Source organism: Oncorhynchus mykiss, chromosome 25 (genome assembly GCF_057628025.1).
Source record: "Oncorhynchus mykiss isolate SJ-2025 chromosome 25, ASM5762802v1, whole genome shotgun sequence".
Taxonomy (NCBI): domain Eukaryota; kingdom Metazoa; phylum Chordata; class Actinopteri; order Salmoniformes; family Salmonidae; genus Oncorhynchus; species Oncorhynchus mykiss.
The window spans coordinates 70821685-70840889 of record NC_143046.1 but is presented as its reverse complement, the minus strand read 5'-3'; positions in this window follow the sequence as shown (position 1 = coordinate 70840889).

Sequence of the window (19205 nt, the reverse complement as noted above, 5' to 3'; positions counted from 1 at the left end):
CTGCTGTGTGTGCTTCTTGGATGGGAAAAGGTTGATAAGTCGTGTAAGCGTTTGTCAGTGTCTGTGTCAGTGTTCTGTTGAGGATGCTTTTCTAATAACTGTTCTCAGGAGTTGGCTTGTCAAGGGGTCTGATATGCTAGTATTTGAGGGCTGATTTCACAGATGCTCCTAAGTGGCCCTCTGACACTCGTTCACACACACACATGCACGCACGCACGCACGCATGCATGTGCACACACACAAAGTCCAATACACACTCATGGACATAGGTCTGCACGCACGCACGCACACGCACACACACACACACACACACACACACACACACACACACCTACCCTCTCTCTTACACATTATCCTGCTTGAAGCACAGTGCTCTGAGGTTCTGTAAAAGCCTTCAGAACAGATACAGTTGCAGTGCCTTGAGTGAACCATCTAAAACCTCTCAGTGAAGGTGAAGACCCTTTAATGAGGAAATTGACAGAATCCTCCCTAAGGCACAGTACTGCTACTATAGTAATAGCCCTTCAATGCTGACAGATTCATACACAAAGTCTGTTTGATGTGGTTCCCCCACTCCGCTCTAACTTTAACTTCTCTTTTGGCAGTGGAACGTGTTCTATAGAGGAGTGGAAACATTTCAAAGGATGGCAAATGGCAATTAAAGTCTTCTTTCCATTTTTTACAGGCTGCTAATGTTGCACAGGTTTCTAGGGTTGGGGTCAATTCCAATCAATTCAGAAAGCAAACCAAATTCAAATTCCACATTTTTCTAATTGAAAATAATTGAAGTTAATTGGAATTTTAGTGCAGTTCCTACATTGACTGTAATTGAAATGGAATTGACTGCAACCCTGCAGCGTTACTTTGACACTGTCTGGCAGATATCTGTGCATCTCTTTGGTTGAAGATCGCTAGGCTTTTACTGTTGTTTTTCTACTTTTTTCTCCTTATTCACATGAAACTTTGTATTCATATGTTTTGACATAACATTTGAAATATATGCTACTTTGTGTGTTTGTGTGTATAACTGTGTGTGCATGTGTCAGGGGTTATATGCGGTGGGGATGAGGGTGTTCAGAAGAGTATACTATAGGCCAGGGACCCTCAACTAGATTCAGCCTTGGGCCAATTATTTTCTTGAGTGGATGGTCAGGGGTCCGGAACACAATTACAAATAATTAGTAAACTGCAAATTGACCGCAAGAAGCCCAAATATATGTAATATTTGGCTAAAACTTAATAATTTCAAACCTTGCTTACGTTTGCATACGATGACATATAACTCTCTATTATGCATTGGAATACTTTCAAACAAATTTCTACAATAAAATCCCTTGGAGATGTTTTGCTGGTGTTTTTACAGTGTTTAATGTCCAGCAATTAAACAAAATAAAATCACGCAAGGACCAAATTCGGCACTAGGGCCACCAGTTGGGGAACCCTGCTAAAGGGCGGTCTAACTGAGCTAAAGCTGAGGGATGTGGAGGCTATGGTCTGTCCTCACCACACCACCACCAAGCCCCTGTGTTTGGAGAGTTGTATTCTCAGCCTCTACGTGAATCTTTAGCCTGTAACCCTACCCTGCAATAACCGGGCACTGAGCAATAGAAGGGACATGTGGCCACCAGACTCCCTCAGCCTCCCTCATCTCTACCTCTCATCGCTCCTGCTGTTCCTCTGAAAACATTGCGCCCTGCGGCATGAGCAAACATGTTCCTCTGTGGAACTGTAGAATGGTGGGACTACGTTTCTTTATGAGGCGCTCCCATAATACAACACTGCCACCTCTCTGTGTTACTGAGATCAACAACAACTCTGTTCATTTCCTCTTGTTGTTTTACACATTCTAAGGCTGCATCCATTCAGGAAAGAGGTGGCTGGTGCTTTGGGGTAGTCAGGACACACCTCATCTCACTTGAAGACACTGCCCTCTAGTGGTGCACAGATCAAGCCACAAACACCCTGGGACTGGAAGCATATCAATAGTCCATTTTTTTTGTTTAAGTAGGCAAGTCAGTTAAGAACAAATTCTAAATGATGGCCTAGGAACAGTGCCTTGTTCAGGGGCAGAATGACAGATTTTCACCTTGTCAGGTCAGGGATTCAATCTAGCAACCTTTCGGTTACCGGCCCAACGCTCTAACCACTAGGCTACCTGCCAACCCCATCATTGTCCCCATTCCTTTCTTTCCTCCAGAACTGGACTAAAGGAACTGGGCTAAAGGAACTGGACTAAAGGAATTGTACTAAAGGAACTGGACTAAAGGAACTGGGCTAAAGGAACTGGGCTAAAGGAACTGGACTAAAGGAACTGGACTAAAGGAACTGGACTAAAGGAACTGGGCTAAAGGAACTGGACTAAAGGAACTGGGCTAAAGGAACTGGGCTAAAGGAACTGGGCTAAAGGAACTGGGCTAAAGGAACTGGACTAAAGGAACTAGGCTAAAGGAACTGGACTAAAGGAACTGGGCTAAAGGAACTGGGCTAAAGGAACTGGGCTAAAGGAACTGGACTAAAGGAACTTGCCCACCAAAAACATAAAGATCATCTTTAGCATGAAGGTCATTATTCATCCATTGCCTACCACTAAGATGATCTTAGTGCTAAAGATAATGTTTGTGTTTTTGGGTAATTCACCCCTGGACAGTTTAAATCAATCCCCAGACACCAAGGCCTCCACCAGGTTGCTTTCACCTGTACTATCTTAATGGAGATGGGAGTGAATAAGAGGGAAGAAGAAGACTGCAGACTGAGAAGCAGACTGATATACTTCCCAGAGAATAGGAGCTGCAGTGGCGAAGGTTTGGAGACACCTACTCATTCAAGGGTTTTTCTTTATTTTGACTATTTTCTAAATTGTAGAATAATAGTGAAGACATCAAAACAATAAAATAACACATATGGAATCATGTAGTAATCAAAAAAGTGTTAATCAAATATATTTTAGATTTGAAATTCTTCAAGGTAGCCACCCTTAACTTCTATGACCACTTTGCACAAAAATATAAACATTCACATGCAACACCATGGGCCAGAAAAGGTTAAATATATTGGCCATGCTGTCAATCCAGCATGACTTCTGCCACGTTCAAGACAACTGGGAACTCAGAAACTGTGAAAATACATTTTGAACGGTCATCCAACTCGGAATTCCAAATCGAGAACTCTGGCCTCTTTCTAGAGCTCTGACCTGAATATCACCGACATCATGATTCAGAGTTCCCAGTTGTTTCGAAAGCACCATAAATCCAGAAAATGCCAGACTTTGATGACAAAGTTTGATGACAAAATTTGCCCATGAAGGACCGCCGCACCACCTTCCTGTTCAAGTGAGCACAGCACAACAAGGTGAGTCCAAAAATGTCTTGTATACTGCTGAATACATGATGTAATATGCTGTAAGAACGGTCCATGTTCTGATTTATGTCGCTATTTATTTCAAAAGTGCTGAACAAATAGTTATATTGACTACATTCGTCTCTTATCCGCTCATCGTTAGCTTATGCCATAGTTTGTACATCTCAATTGTCAGTAGAAACCACATTTGTTTAAGCAAGTCAGCCATATCAGCTATGTTTTCTAAAAAGGCAGTAAATGAGGCTGAATGAACTGTTTCTCTGCCAGACAAGGCTCTGCTGATAGCCAGGTGTAGCAGTACTCCACGTCACAGGTGCTTGCCTGGGTCAGGGTTTGTCTTTTCTTTTCTCCTGTCGCTGTAGAGAGAGATAGAGAGAACAACAGCAATACAGAGCTATTAAAAACACAGCTGCAAGCCCCATCAGGCCAGCCCTGTACTGCAGAGGCGCGTGTTGCCAGAGCTGGGATCACTCCCACACACACACACTCCCTAACTAATAAAGCACATCTAAAATGGCCAGGGATCCCTGGTGGGGGACCAGAGGGCCACAGGATCAGCAAACACCTGCTTGTTTTGGCCCTTATGCTCCTCTGTTGGAGTGTGTAAGCAGAGCGAAGGACTTACACAACATCACAGCATGCAGCCCGGGGACCAGGCAGGCCCCCTGTTAATGATAAAACGCTCCCAGAACGTTGCTGCCTAGTTCTGCTTTAGCTGTGAATTTACTTAAAAGAATGTTCCTGAGACAGGCAGTGGGGGTAGAAGAATGGGCTAGGAGGTGTGTGTGAGTGCATGCGTGCGTGTGTCTGTGTGTGCGTAAATGCGAGTGTACATGGGTCTGTGTGTGTGTGTGTGTGTGTGTGTGTGTGTACTTCAAATAAAAATACAAATAAAATGTATTTATAAAGCCCTCTTACATCAGCTGATATCTCAAAGTGCTGTACAGAAACAGCCTAAAACCCCAAACAGCAAGCAATGCAGGTGTAGAAGCACAGTGGCTAGGAAAAACTCCCTAGAAAGTCCAGAACCTAGGAAGAAACCTAGAGAGGAACCAGGCTATGAGGGGTGGCCAGTCCTCTTCTGGCTGTGCCGGGTGGAGATTATAACAGAACATGGCCAAGATGTTCAAATGTTCATAGATGACCAGCAGGGTCAAATAATAATAATAATCACAGTGGTTCTCGAGGGTGCAACAGGTCAGCACCTCAGGAGTAAATGTCAGTTGGCTTTTCATAGCCGATCATTAAGAGTATGTCTACCACTCCTGCTGTCTCTAGAGAGTTGAAAACAGCAGGTCTGGGACAGGTAGCACGTCCGGTGAACAAGTCAGGGTTCCATAGCCGCAGGCAGAACAGTTGAAACTGGAGCAGCAGCACGGCCAGGTGGACTGGGGACAACAAGGAGTCATCATGCATGGTAGTCTTGAGGCATGGTCCTAGGGCTCAGGTCCTCCGAGAGAGAGAAAGAAAGAAGGAAAGAATTAGAGAGAGTATACTTAAATTCACACAGGACACCGGATAAGACAGGAGAAATACTCCAGATATAACAGACTGACCCTAGCCCCCCGACACATAAACTACTGCATCATAAATACTGGAGGCTGAGACAGGAGCGGTCAGAAGACACTGTGGCCCCGTCCGACGATACCCCCGGACAGGGCCAAACAGGCAGGATATAACCCCACCCACTTTGCCAAAGCACAGCCCCCACACCACTAGAGGGATATCTTCAATCACCAACTTACCATCCTGAGACAAGGCCGAGTATGGCCCACAAAGGTCTCCGCCACGGCACAACCCAAGGGGGGGCGCCAACCCAGACAGGAAGATCACGTCAGTGACTCAACCCACTCAAGTGACGCACCCCTCCTAGGGCCTCATGGAAGAGCACCAGTAAGCCAGTGACTCAGCCCCTGTAATAGGGTAAGAGGCAGAGAATCCCAGTGGAGAGAGGGGAACCGGCCAGGCAGAGACAGCAAGGGCGGTTCGTTGCTCCAGAGCCTTTCCGTTCACCTTCACACTCCTGGGCCAGACTACACTCAATCATAGGACCTACTGAAGAGATGAGTCTTCAATAAAGACTTAAAAGTTGAGACCGAGTCTGCGTCTCTCACATGGGTAGGCAGACCATTCCATGAAAATTGAGCTCTATAGGAGAAAGCCCTGCCTCCAGCTGTTTGCTTCGAAATTCTAGGGACAGTTAGGAGGCCTGCGTCTAGTGACCGTAGCGTACGTGTAGGTATGTACGGCAGGACCAAATCAGAAAGATAGATTGGAGCAAGCCTTAACAGGAAGCCAGTGTAGAGAGGCTAGCACTGGTGTAATATGATCAAATGTTTTGGTTCTAGTCAAGATTCTAGCAGCCGTGTTTAGCACTAACTGAAGTTTATTTAGTGCTTTATCCAGGTAGCCGGAAAGTAGAGCATTGCAGTAGTCTAACCTAGAAGTGACAAAATAATGGATACATTTTTCTGCCTCATTTTTGGACAGAAAGTTTCTGATTTTTGCAATGTTATGTAGATGGAAAAAAGCTGTCCTTGAAACAGTCTTGATATGTTCGTCAAAAGAGAGATTGGGGTCCAGAGTAACGCCGAGGTCCTTCACAGTTTTATTTGAGACGACTGTACAACCATCAAGATGAATTGTCAGATTCAACAGAAGATCTCTTTGTTTCTTGGGACCTAGAACAAGCATCTCTGTTTTGTCCGAGTTTAAAAGTAGAACATTTGCAGCCATCCACTTCCTCATGTCTGAAACACAGGCTTCCAGCGAGGACAATTGTGGGGCTTCACCATGTTTCATTGAAATGTACAGCTGTGTGTCATCTGCATAGCAGTGAAAGTTAACACTTGTTAACCCTGTCAGTTGTCTCCTCCGTTACATGATGTAAGAGTGTAAGAGACATGGGGAATAGCCACACAGCTCCCTAGTAACAAGGTATGTGTTTACTTTGGCCACTCTACTGTGAATAGGGAATGGTTGTGTCATACATGCAGTATTCTGCTTCACGCCTCAGACCTAGAGACAGTAGCAGAACTCTGACCTTGTTGGGTTATGGTCAACGAAATGGGTAGACCACAGGACAATAAGGTCAGGGTTTGGTCGAGAACCATGCAGAACCTTTCACCTGTTATTCTCTTGCACAATGAACATAAGACAGGAAGCATCGCAAGTATTAGCAGTTTGGAGTTTTGTGCTAAGAATTATGAGAGTTAAGAACATACTTGTGAAACGTTTTGCTCGATCATCTAGAGAAGTACATTAAATACTAGTTCCACATTTACAGTATATTCCCATGACTGAACTGATAACATAAAGCTTCTACAACACACAAGATGAATCCATAGGCTGACATGGTTAGTGTCTGAGACTTGTTGTTTGCTCCTCTGGTCCGGTTTGGTCGGGGGGGCGGTGTGTGTGGGGGTGTGTGTGTGTGTGTGTGTGTGTGTGTGTGTGTGTGTGTGTGTGTGTGTGTGTGTGTGTGTGACAGGGGCTTGAGACTGCACACAGCGAGGGGCTCTGTGAATTCTCATATGCAGGAATGGCAGGGGTGCATAGATTGTGTATATATATGCGTGTGTGTGTGTGGTAGTTTTGTAAAGGAGCTTGACTAAACCAAGCGTTTGTACATACAGTAAATTGGCATTTTAGGGAGATGTACATAGTCCCCCTGGTCTGTTTAAGATCAGGAATAGTTTCCAAACAGTTTCAAGAAGCCCTGCTCTGGCTTAGGTTCCAAATTTAAATTGGGTTTGACCTTGTTGAATAATGATGCTAGTTAAGTTCCTTCTGCTCTCTTTGGTTGCGAGCCAACCTGAACTTTACACAATGTGCAAGTTTCTCAGTTACAACAAACTGAAAAGAAGAGCTCATATCGTTTTAAAATGTAGATGTTTACTGAGCCCCTTGGACTTGTTGAATGGAATACTGAGCTAAACTTCAGCTCTGTACAACAGATTTTGCAATTGTGTCATAAACATGTTTGGTTTATGCTTCCTGTTTATATGGTCTGTGGAAGTGGAGAGGACATTAAAACAGGACGTCTGGAGCTGAACTACTGTATCTCCGCCCACTGGGGCTCCTCAGTCTCAAATGCTGTGGGCAATGGCATCTCTCGCTCTCACTCTCTTATAGGCATACACAGATAAAAAGAGCAATAGTTAGTAATGAAACTGTGCAAAGTTTCTCTATCGCAAAGCTTATCAGAAGATAGATTTCTCCTTCTGTGTGACTCCTTCATTCACATCCCCATAGCATTTTCAATTATTCACTGATTAAAGAAGCCACAGAGGTCATTAAAACAGAGGGCTTCAGTAATGCATCCAAGGGGTTAAAGACAGCTGCCAATATCTGTAGCTGTGGCTGGCTTGTAATTGTGAGGCCCAGCAAGCGAGCGGGCGGCATGTTGGAAAGGGGGTCTGGCAAGCCACATATTTCAGCCAAGTGCTCACAGTGCGCCTTTCCGGCCTGCCATGTGGACTCAATGATGGCGTCCAGGGGCATGCTGTGCTCCTATGAAATATTAAATCTGCTGCCGGCCCCCGAGCATGACAGACCACCTGCAAGCAAGCGTGGAGTGCGGCAAGCGAGAGGATAGGATGTCCCACAGCACACGCATACACAGTTACACAAACACAGTTACACATTCACGGACATTGTCTAAAAATGTCCCAAGCAAGCACACACGCATTTACATAGACACACTAAACTTGAAAAGCTTGTAGGGCTGACCAGTTATGCACATACTCACTGCCACTGCTTTCATTCTAAAAATACCAACATGAAGTCACAAAGGTGCCTCCATTACTGACTGCATGACCTTGTATTACCCCTCTCTAACTGCTGATAGTGTGACCAATCTCAGTAATAGACAGCTGTGTCACATATATGTCCCAGAGATGACAGGACAGGCACACGGGATGCGCTGAGCTGACCCTTCACGCCCTCTACAGGATCTCTGACCACTCTGGCTTTAGAAGCACAAGTATACACTATACAGTACATCCGTTTACTCTGCAGCACGCAATGTGCAAGGACCCTTCTCACAAACTCAAGGGTGTGTACACGAAACGACCAGCAGCTGAAAACAATGATGAAGAGAAGAAGAAAAATAAAGGAACACAGAATGTTCAGAGCCCCGTAGAAGGAACTTAGCCTCCTTGGAAACGCGGCCAAGAGGACGACGGGTGCTTGATGACAGCCGTCCCCTCAGGGGCCTCGTCCATTTACACATTGCGCGGGTGGCCTCCCGCCCCACCCACCTGTCCAGATGTGCCTTTGTTTATGTGGAGCAGCGGTCCTGAGAGCCGGCCTGAGAATGCTCCCAGCAAACGATAGAGGGTGCTGCCGTGACCACCGCTAGGAAAAACTAACCACTCTGGCTTTAGCCTATCGTTTGCAGTTCACTACAGGTTCAGGATGGGTTCTGTGACACATTCATTTTGCCTTGAACCATTATAAATAGAACAAAACAACCAATCAGCCTTGTGACAATTGTTATGGACAGTTTATAGGCCTAGTTTTTTTCACCTTTATTTAACCAGGTAGGCTAGTTGAGAACAAGTTCTCATTTGCAACTGCGACCAGGCCAAGATAAAGCGTAGAAATTCGACACATACAACAACACAGAGTTACACATGGAATAAACAAAACATACAGTCAATAATACAGTAGAACAAAAGAAAACAAAAAGTCTATATACAGTGAGTGCAAATGAGGTAAGTTAAGGAAATACAGTGCCTTGCGAAAGTATTCGGCCCCCTTGAACTTTGCGACCTTTTGCCACATTTCAGGCTTCAAACATAAAGATATAAAACTGTATTTTTTTGTGAAGAATCAACAACAAGTGGGACACAATCATGAAGTGTAACGACATTTATTGGATATTTCAAACTTTTTTAACAAATCAAAAACTGAAAAATTTGGTGGTGCAAAATTATTCAGCCCCCTTAAGTTAATACTTTGTAGCGCCACCTTTTGCTGCGATTACAACTGTAAGTCGCTTGGGGTATGTCTCTATCAGTTTTGCACATCGAGAGACTGACATTTTTTCCCATTCCTCCTTGCAAAACAGTTCGAGCTCAGTGAGGTTGGATGGAGAGCATTTGTGAACAGCAGTTTTCAGTTCTTTCCACAGATTCTCGATTGGATTCAGGTCTGGACTTTGACTTGGCCTTTCTAACACCTGGATATGTTTATTTTTGAACCATTCCATTGTAGATTTTGCTCTATGTTTTGGATCATTGTCTTGTTGGAAGACAAATCTCCGTCCCAGTCTCAGGTCTTTTGCAGACTCCATCAGGTTTTATTCCAGAATGGTCCTGTATTTGGCTACATTCATCTTCCCAACAATTTTAACCATCTTCCCTGTTCCTGCTGAAGAAAAGCAGGCCCAAACCATGATGCTGCCACCACCATGTTTGACAGTGGGGATGGTGTGTTCAGCTGTGTTGCTTTTACGCCAAACTTAACATTTTGCATTGTTGCCAAAAAGTTCAATTTTGGTTTCATCTGACCAGAGCACCTTCTTCCACATGTTTGGTGTGTCTCCCAGGTGGCTTGTGGCAAACTTTAAACAACACTTTTTATGGATATCTTTAAGAAATGGCTTTCTTCTTGCCACTCTTCCATAAAGGCCAGATTTGTGCAATATACGACTGATTGTTGTCCTATGGACAGAGTCTCCCACCTCAGCTGTAGATCTCTGCAGTTCATCCAGAGTGATCATGGGCCTCTTGGCTGCATCTCTGATCAGTCTTCTCCTTGAATGAGCTGAAAGTTTAGAGGGACGGCCAGGTCTTGGTAGATTTGCAGTGGTCTGATACTCCTTCCATTTCAATATTATCACTTGCACAGTGCTCCTTGGGATGTTTAAAGCTTGGGAAATCTTTTTGTATCCAAATCCGGCTTTAAACTTCTTCACAACAGTATCTCGGACCTGCCTGGTGTGTTCCTTGTTCTTCATGATGCTCTCTGCGCTTTTAACGGACCTCTGAGACTATCACAGTGCAGGTGCATTTATACGGAGACTTGATTACACACAGGTGGATTGTATTTATCATCATTAGTCATTTAGGTCAACATTGGATCATTCAGAGATCCTCACTGAACTTCTGGAGAGAGTTTGCTGCACTGAAAGTAAAGGGGCTGAATAATTTTGCGCGCCCAATTTTTCAGTGTTTGATATGTTAAAGTTTGAAATATCCAATAAATGTCGTTCCACTTCATGATTGTGTCCCACTTGTTGTTGATTCTTCACAAAAAAATACAGTTTTATATCTTTATGTTTGAAGCCTGAAATGTGGCAAAAGGTCGTAAAGTTCAAGGGGGCCGAATACTTTCGCAAGGCACTGTAAATAGGCCATGGTGGCGAAGTAATTACAATATAGCAATTAAACACTGGAATGGTAGATCGGCAGAAGATGAATGTGCAAGTAGAGATACTGGGGTGCAAAGGAGCAAAATAAATAAATAAATACCAGTATAGGGATGAGGTAGGTAGATAGATGGGCTGTTTGCAGATGGGCTATGTACAGGTGCAGTGATCTGTGAGCTGCTCTGATAGCTGGTGCTTAAAGCTAATGAGGGAGATGTGAGTCTCCAGCTTCAGAGATTTTTGCAATTCGTTCCAGTCATGGGCAGCAGAGAACTGGAAGGAAAGACGACCAAAGGAGGAATTGGCTTTGGGGGTGACCAGTGAGATATACCTGCTGGAGCACGTGCTACGAGTGGCTGCTGTTATGGTAACCAGTGAGCTGAGATAAGGCGGGGCTTTACCTAGCAGAGACTTGTAGATAACCTGTAGCCAGTGGGTTTGGCGACGAGTATGAAGCGAGGGCCAACCAATGAGAGCATACAGGTCGCAATGGTGGGTAGTGTATGGGGCTTTGGTGACAAAACGGATGGCACTGTGATAGACTGCATCCAGTTTGTTGAGTAGAGTGTTGGAGGCTATTTTATAGATGACATCACCGAAGTCGAGGATCGGTAGGATGGTCAGTTTTATGAGGGTATGTTTGGCAGCATGATTGAAGGATGCTTTGTTGCGATATAGGAAGCCGATCCTAGATTTAATTTTGGATTGGAGATGCTTAATGTGAGTCTGGAAGGAGAGTTTACAGTCTAACCAGACACCCAGGTATTTGTTGTTGTCCACGTATTCTAAGTCAGAGCCGTCCAGAGTAGTGATGCTGGACGGGCGAGCAGGTGCGGGCAGTGATCGATTGAATAGCATGCATTTAGTTTTGCTTGCGTTTAAGAGCAGTTGGAGGCCACGGAAGGAGAGTTGTATGGCATTGGCGCTTGTCTGGGGGTTAGTCAACACAGTGTCCAAAGAAGTATACAGAATGGTGTCGTCTGCGTAGAGGTGGATCAGAGAATCACCAGCAGCAAGAGCAACGTTATTGATGTATACAGAAAAGAGAGTCGGCCTGAGAATTGAACCCTGTGGCACACCCATAGAGACTGTCAGAGGTCCGGACAACAGGCCCTCCGATTTGACACACTGAACTCTATCAGAGAAGTAATTGGTAAACCAGGCGAGGCAATCATTTGAGAAACCAAGGCTGTCGAGTCTGCCAATAAGAATGTTGTGATTGACAGAGTCGAAAGCCTTGGGCTGCACAGTAATGTCTCTTATCGATGCCGGTTATGATGCCGTTTAGAACCTTGAGCGTGGCTGAGGTGCACCCATGACCAGCTCTGAAACCAGATTGCATAGCGGAGAAGGTATGGTGGGATTCGAAATGGTCAGTAATCTGTTTGTTAACTTGGCTTTCGAAGACCTTAGAAAGGCAGGGTAGGATAGATATAGGTCTGTAGCAGTTTTGGTCTAGAGTGTCTCGCCCTTTGAAGAGGGGGATGACCGCTGCAGCTTTCCAATCTTTAGTTCACTCCCAAACCAAGGTTAGTTTTACCAAGTTCTTACCAAGTTCTCCAAGCTATTTAAACCCTGACTGCCACAATCCTTAAGTAACCCCATGCATCAAATAACCTCTGTTCAACTCCATCACCCCACTGACTGACCATCCTTGCCCTCTGCCCTGTGACTCAAGCCAGAGTGATGCAGACCCACTGAGCCTCTGACAACTGAGAGCTTAAATGAATCATCCATGCCATGGCACATTGTTGTTGTAACTTCAAATACTTACTTCCTCCCGTCCTCGTGCTTTCAGCCTTAAGTCTGTCAGAGAACTGAAAATATTTCTAAGACAATAGTGACACCTTGTGGACATTTTGTTGATGTTTTTTTCATGTTCAAGTGCAGGTAAGTAGTAAACTGAATGAATTTTCAAAAGCACCACAAAATATAGATGCTTTTAGCAACGCGGTGTATTCACATACACTAGCAAATGCTTTCATTTTTTTTTTTATTGGGTTGCACAAAAACAGTCTGTGGGGAGCCAGAAGTTAAATACACCTACATCTACACATGTCAACTAACTGTGCCGGTAGGCAGGACGGTAGGTAATTATGATGGGGCAATTTGAGCCAAAACATCTAAAGGATTGTACTATTAAACAGACATTCCAAATGTCGATCTGCTGTAGACTCACTTACTCTCTGGTTACCTCATGTCAAATGAAAAGTCCTGCATGTGCGCCATATGTGGACAAAAAAAATGAATAACGTGGGGAACTATTTAGACATGAGGAAAGCAGAGAGGAAGTGGGTCTAAAATAGATCCAAGTTTGGAAAGTCTGTTTAATAATACAATCCTTTAGATATTTTTTATCTCAAATTGCCCCATCATAATGACCAACCTTCCTGCCCATTGGCACAGTAAGTTGAAATGGAATTGTATTTCACTTCTGGCATCCAATGGACTACTTTTGTGCAACCAGATACAATTGAAAGAAACACTAGTGTATGTAAAAGCACCTACACAAAATATGTTGTTTTGAATTAATGTCTTCACAACAATTTTACGTGTTCTCAAGGCAAAGTTAAATCAAAGCACAATTCAATCCACTTTAAATAAATGATTATGTGCCTGGGAATACATAAGAGAGAGTGGGGTAAGTTGAGCCACCCTTGTTTCTAGGAAACCATACACAAAATTAATAATTTGACTAAATATTTATTAAAGGTCATTATTTCATGGGGGGAAAAAAACACATGGAAAAAGTGGTAAGCAGATTGTTTTTCACCTCTTCAAATAAATGTATTGTGATAGAGGTTTCATGGTGCTTGTGTAAAAAACAAAGGATATAGTTTTAAAATTGTTCTATACATCAGTTTGAGTCTCTATAAGCTTCAATATGAGGTCTTAAACCTAGCATGACAGTGCATCCTTGTAGCTATGTGGGTTAATGTAGTCCAAATGTTTGCCTTGTGGTAAGTTGAGCAAATGTTTGAGCCAATGGCAAGTGTTTTCTTCCCAGGTGTAATGCAAGGCATTATCGCTGGGATATGAGGTAAGAACAGGGCCTATCCTATGTTAAAACTGTTTTAAAAAGTGTTTGTTAGGTGTTAAGCCTGTGTTAAAAGATGATTAAAATTATTAAAGCGCAAAAAGTGATTGTGATGAATTGTTTTGGGGAAATAAAGATATACATGTTTTTAAAAAGGTTGTGGTAGTATTTCATTCAGTACAAAAATGTGTAGGCGGATTAAATTACCCTGTCCCGCAACTCAACATACCCCATACCCGTGCCAAGAGACCACTTTTTTTGGACAAGCTATGTTTTCAAAACTGTAATGTTTACATTAATTCAGATTATTTCCTGGGATACACAACATTCTGAAATAAATAAATATTTATTTATTTATTTATTTCCCTTGACTGAGTGATGCTGAATGCAAAAAAATTGCTCGACATACCCCACTCTCCTCTATCATAAAACCAGCAAAACACTTTCTCTGATGTCACAACTTTCAAACCCACAATTGAGCAGAACTGTTTGTTCAAGGCATCATGGCAGATCCCAGAGACAAGAGATTTCAAGATTACAGAAGAAATGTACAGTATGTACTCATTAAAAATTAACATCAGTTTCTCTTGCATGACACATCGTTTCCATCAATAGCCAGGCTTTACAGACACTATTTGACTCAATCAAAACAACTGTCCATGTCGTTTTGCCATCATGCAACACTCTTCCCACTCCCTAATTTCTTCAATAACCCTCTCCCTTAGCTCACCAAAGATATTTATAACTAACCCAAATAGTTCATCTGTGTAATTTGCAATGGGAGCAAATGAAGCTTAGTGGGCAGAACAAGCAAGGAGGTTGGCAAAGCCAAGCACAAGCTAGTGAAATCCTATTTGCGTATTTCCGTTAGGAGTGCACCTCTGTTGAAACTTTGGCAAAGCGTCAAGTCTATTAAACTTAGTGCACTGTGTTCGTAATAGATTTTAGGCTTGGTTAAAAGAAACATTAATTGAGATCAGATGTTTCATCGATGAGAACATTTGCAGAATGTCGGCCCAGTTTCAGCTAGTTCCATCTTCTGCCATTACCCGCGACTGGACTTCCTCTCACTACCACATTTGGTGGTGAGAACTTTTTAAACGGATGCTTCAGCTTTATAGCCCCTTTGATGTGTCTTGGTTACAACTTTTTGTCTGTGGTATCACTGCTCGTGACAGCGCCTCATGTAACTCCTTCCCTGAGAAATATTTTGGTCCCAGGAACCGCTCTGCCGCATCCACAATAATGTACATCTTCCTGTCCACAAAGCTACCTTCTTTATATTTAACATCCCTGGATCCTGCTGGTGGGAAACCAACTCTGCAGCCTGCATTGAAGGCCTACTCAACACTATGGAGTCCTCAGGAGTACCTTTTGTTCCCTCCACCCTTTTGACAGCCTCTGCATATGACCGCCCTGACTTTGGCACACTCATTCTCCTTCACCCTCGTCAGGCCCTCCGAAGATGTAGCTACATGCTTTCCACCACAGTTGCAACACTTCATAGCTTCTTCATAATATTCATCATGACCATCTTTTCAACATCTTCCACATCTTGGATTCCTCCGCCTGCAGATTTTCTCTACATATCCAAACATTGTACACCATTTACACTGCTACGGCCTGGAAATAAAAGCTCTTACATACCCCAGCTTCACTTGGATCGGGAGGGACTCCACATAAAAAAAAACACAGAATAGACAAGCTATTTTCTTTCTTGCCATTGACCCAATGATTCATCCCCCGTGCATCAACCACTCCAGAAATACCTTTCAGCTCCTCGATGACCACTTCCTCCGAGGCTCCAGCAATTACTCCTTCGACAGGTTTGTCCTTTCCTGAGCTTAAACCACAATACAGTATGGTCATCAATTCGCCTAATTCCCAACACACTTCCTCTGTTTGTATTTATTATGGATCCCCACAGCACCACAGCAGCTACTCCTCCTGGGGTCCAGCAAAATTAAGGCAGTAATGCAATTTTAAAAACATTACAATCCATTCACAACAGATTTCACAACACATTAAGTTTGTGCCCTCAGGCAGCTACTCTACTAGCACATATCTACAACACAAAATCCATGTGTACGTGTGTGTATAGTGCGGATGTTATTGTGTGTGTGTATGCATGTGTCTGTGCTTATGTTTGTGTTGCTTCATAGTCCCCGCTGTTCCATAAGGTATATTTTTTATCTGTTTAAATCTAATTTTACTGCTTGCATGAGTTACTTGATGGAATAGAGTTCCATGTAATCATAAAAACTGAAATATCACATTTACATAAGTATTCAGACCCTTTACTCAGTACTTTGTTGAAGCACCTTCGGCAGCGATTACAGCCTCAAGTCTTCTTGGGTATGACGCTACGGGCTTGGCCCAACTGTATTTGGGTAGTTTCTCTCTCAAGCTCTGTCAGGTTGGATGGGGTGTCTGAACATGCGACTGAATTTCATCAATCAATTCAGTCACATCCACAGCACAGCATGGGCAGCTCATCGTCTGTAGATACAAACCCAGAAATTAAGATTCCGGCTGTTCTGTGATTGGTCCAAAGTGGATCTTCAGAATGTCCATCCAAGCCTGTTCATTGAGCTGCCCATGCTGTGCTGTGGATGTGACTGAATTGAATGATGAAATTGAATTGCATGTTGTTCACTTCATGACGGGCTTTAACTTGAATTTCTTTGCAGATTACGAGGCTATTGTGAAGCAGTCTGATGGATTTAATGGAGCTGATTTAAGGAATGTGTGCACTGAAGCAGGTTAGGAACCTATCCAATACACTGTAGAACTGTAATTTGACATCGTAAAAACAAGCCATTCACTCACTGTCTGTTCCTATGCGTGTTTCCCAGGTATATTTGCGATCCGTGCTGACCATGAGTATGTGACCCAGGAAGATTTCATGAAGGCGGAAGGTAACCTAGTGGTTAGAGTGTTGCTCCAGTAACCGAAAGGTTGGCGGCTCAAATCCCCAAGCTCACAAGGTAAAAAATCTGTCATTCTGCCCCTGAACAAGGCAGTTAACCCACTGATCCTAGGTGGTCATTGTAAATAAGAATTTGTTCTTAGTTAAATATAGGTCAAATAAAAGGCCATTTGCAAGTTTGCAGATTCTAAGGAACTGGAAACCAAGCTATACTACAAGCATGTATCATAGTACCACCAACCCTTCAGGAAATGTTTTTGTAATTTACATGGCATTCTTTGAGGCTGGAAGAGTAAAGGAACAGATGATGAAAACAAACATATTTGTGGTCTTACTGCATTACAAGTGTATATCTCATAGACATAGTTTTAGACATTTAGACACCACTAATACAGACCTATAGTATGTGGTGAAATATATGATTTGATTTTTTGTTTAGAAATTTGCACAAGAATACATATTTAAATAAACTGGCAACCATCTTGTGTCCTTTCATATGATTCTCTTAATGCCCGTACAGAGGTTGCTGAGTAATACACCAGTCAGTGTAAAATATGCTTAAGCCCGCATCCGCAGTTGCTTTTCACAACAGAAGCCGCCCACTGCTTGTGTTGTGAGAGAGAAAAAGTGGAGTTGAACGAAAACATGGATGTTTGGCCCAGTGACTCCCTAAAAACACATCAGTTCGCAAGTCTGCAGATTCCAAGAAACTGGAAACTAATCTGTACTACAATCGTATATGACAGTAACACCAACCAACCTATCAGGAAATAATATAGTAATTTAGATGGCATTCTTTGACGCTGGAAAGAGTAAAGGAAAAGATAGCAAAAACAATCATATTTGTGGTCTTACTGCATTACAAGTGTATATCTCAAAGACATAGTTTTAGACATTTAGACACCACTAATACAGACCTATGTGGTGAAATATATGTTTATATTTTTGAAATTTGCATAAGACTACATATTTAATTAAACTGGCAACCATTTTGTGTCCTTTCAAATGATTCTCTTAATGCCCGTACAGAGGTTGCTGAGTAATACACCAGTCAGTGTAAAATATGCTTAAGCCCGTATCCGCAGTTGCTTTTCACAACAGAAGCCGCCTACTGCTTGTGTTGTGAGAGAGAAAAAATAGAGTTTGAACGAAAACATTGGTTTGGCCCAGTGACTACGTAAAAACACACCACTTCGATACAGATTAGGAGAGCATTTTATCTAACTCTTTTCCCAACCTTAACCTAATTTTCCTATCCTGCTGCATAAATTCCACTAATCTGCTTCTAAAAAGTCACTTCCGGTCATAGCTGTATCGAAGTGTCGTGTTTTTATGGAATCTCGTTTGGCTGAAACTATCTCACCAGATAAAAAAATCAGAGCAAGTGAAACAGCACCCCCTTGTCTTACTATACAACAGATATACCATCTTATGTCCTTTCATATGATTCTCTTAATGCTCTTGATGAGTATTTCTGTCAGCATGCGTCTCGGTCAAATAAATGATCAATATTTAAATATTTTATTTGGACGAGCAAGGAGGTACGGTAGGGCTGGCTAAACCGCCTAATGCCCGCCCTTAACAGCGGCCCTGCTCATGGACCGTTTTAGATGTTTAGACTCCATTTTTACAGACCTATGTGGTGAAATGTGGTTTGTTTTTATATCTGTCTAATTTGCATAAGAATACATATTTAAATTGTCTGCCAACCATCTTATGTCCTTTCGTATGATTCTCTTAATGCCCATCCAGATGTTACTGAAAAATACACCAGTCACTGTAAAATATCCTTAAAGCTGCAATATATAACTTCTAGGGTAACCCGACCAAATGTACATAGACATGTGAGTTATAGACCTGTCATTCTCATTAAAAGCAAGTCTAAGAAGCTGTAGATCTGTTCTATGTGCGCTATTTAAGTTTCGTTTTTGCATCTTTTACTTTCGGTTTGATACAGCCGTTTCAAACAGCTGAAAATACAATATTTTTGGTTATAAAAAATATATTTCACAGTGGTTTATATGGTACAATGACATTCTACAAAATTGCTTGTTTTGTCACATAAACTGAAATTAGGCAAACTACTAGAATTTTTGCAATCAGGAAATGGCAGAGTGATTTCTGTATATTGCACCTTTAAGGATTTTTGGAATTCAAAGTCAAACCACAAAGATGTGTGTACTATTCATTATTGTGTCTGACTGACTTTGTCCCTAATGTCCACTAAATGGTGGAAAATCCTAAATTTACATTTCTGACTTAAATTAAATTGAATGACTACAGGTTAACGTGCCTTGTTGATAACTGTAAAGGTCTTTCCTGGCAAGCACACAAATGTTCCTCTCTTTCTTGATGTTGAATTTCAGAAAAGATGCCCCTCTAAAACGTGTTGCAATAAAAATGTCACCCTGTCAATACATATGCTGTCCTACTTTTCGATTCCATGAAGGCTTTGCACACTTTCAATGATCTTCTTTTGAAGTTATGGGGAACAGTCAGCTAGAATA